Source organism: Myotis brandtii, unplaced genomic scaffold, assembly GCF_000412655.1.
Source record: "Myotis brandtii unplaced genomic scaffold, ASM41265v1 scaffold624, whole genome shotgun sequence".
Classification (NCBI taxonomy): Eukaryota; Metazoa; Chordata; class Mammalia; order Chiroptera; family Vespertilionidae; genus Myotis; species Myotis brandtii.
Window position 1 is genome coordinate 483,579 of NW_005370385.1, and position 1,563 is coordinate 485,141.

General features: G+C 43.8%; 1 pseudogene; it reads left to right on the plus strand.

The window, feature by feature from the left end:
- The first annotated feature begins 202 nt into the window (after positions 1 to 202).
- Positions 203 to 744, plus strand: LOC102246077 (annotated as a pseudogene).
- Positions 745 to 1,563: the final 819 nt, after the last annotated feature.

Genomic DNA, 1,563 nt, shown 5'->3' on the forward strand with positions numbered 1-1,563 from the left:
CCTGGGTTCGATTCCAGTCAAGGGCATGTACCTCAGTTGAGGCTCCTCCCCAGCTCAGGCCTTGGTCAGGGCATGTGCAGGAGGCAACCAGTATATGTGTTTCTCTCACATCGACGTTTCTCTGTCTTTCTCTCTCCTACTCTCTAAAAAAAATGAATGGAGGCGAAGTGTCCTCCAGGCCTGGAGCTATCTGGCTGGAGCATCCGGAAAGGATTAAAGAGTAGATTGTAGGAAAAGTAGAAGCAATGTTTCAAATACCTGTATTGCAGGTGTTTCATAAATTTGTAAGACATGAGTAAGCAGCTTGGTTCTTGAAAGATCTCTGAATCGTGTGCAGTTACTTGGGCGGGTTGGTTGGGATCCTGCCACAAGACAGGTGGGAGGGAAAACCCAGTCACAATATTTTCTCTAGCAACAAATACAATGTGGAAATCAGGAGACAATGAAGCATACCAAATGGGTGGCGTCAGTCAAAAGACAACATGGCACAGCATTTCAGTATTCCAGCCAGGCCTCAGAGATGTGGCATATCAGTATGTGGAAAAGGGGTCTCGAAAATTTATGTGGAAGCAAAGTAGACTATGGTGAATATATGGATAAAAATAATGTGAGGCGATAAGCAACAACAATCATAGCTGATAACATTATATTTCTGAGTGACCAGACAAAAGAGAAGGCATAGAGCGGACCATTCTTTGGCCAGTGTTTGGTATAGTCTCATTTCCAAATCATGTATAGTCTTTATAGTTTTTAAGGACAAAAATTAAAATATTCTTTTATATAAGAAAAATGAATGGAAAAAACATCCCCAGGTGAGGATTAAAAAACAAAAAACAGATGCACCTCAAATTCCTTTACCCGGTTTTTAGATCCTTTCGTTCCGGCTGCAGGAAAACTCTGATAGCCAATGAGATATTCCCAACACGGCCACTCTGGTGGACCTCCTCTTCTTTCCCTTCCAACGGGTGAGCAGGTGTGTGCCTGCCCTTTAGGACCAGCTGGACAACCGATCAATATCATCAGGACAATGGTCTATACCAGGGTGGCCATTTTTCTCAAAAGACAATCCTAGGCCCCTCTATGGATAGTTTTTTCTATAGGCTTTTTTCTCTATAGGATTTTTAAAACTCATAAACATCCTTAAACATTCATATTCAAGGTAGAGTAACAAGGGTGGTTGCCAGGCAGCTTGAGAAATCACCGCCTTCAACAAGACTCAGCACAAGTACCACTTCCTCTTAGAAGCCTCCTCTACTCTATTCAAGTAGAATTAAGTGTCCACCCCTCTGATTGGCTGTGTCTGCTGTTACCATTTGGCTGTAGCTATTTGCCTCCATCAGACTCAACCTCTGATTTCAGGGACCGTGTTGTCCACCTGTGGCCCAGATACCTAAAATAGTGGCTGGCAAGTAGTAAGTCCTTAACATGAGTGTAGGATGGATGGATGATGGATGATAGATGGATAGATGGGTGGGTGGATGACTGAATGGATGGATGGGTAGGTGGATGGGTGGATGATGGATAGATGGGTGGGTGGATGGGTGGATGACTGGATGGGTGGAA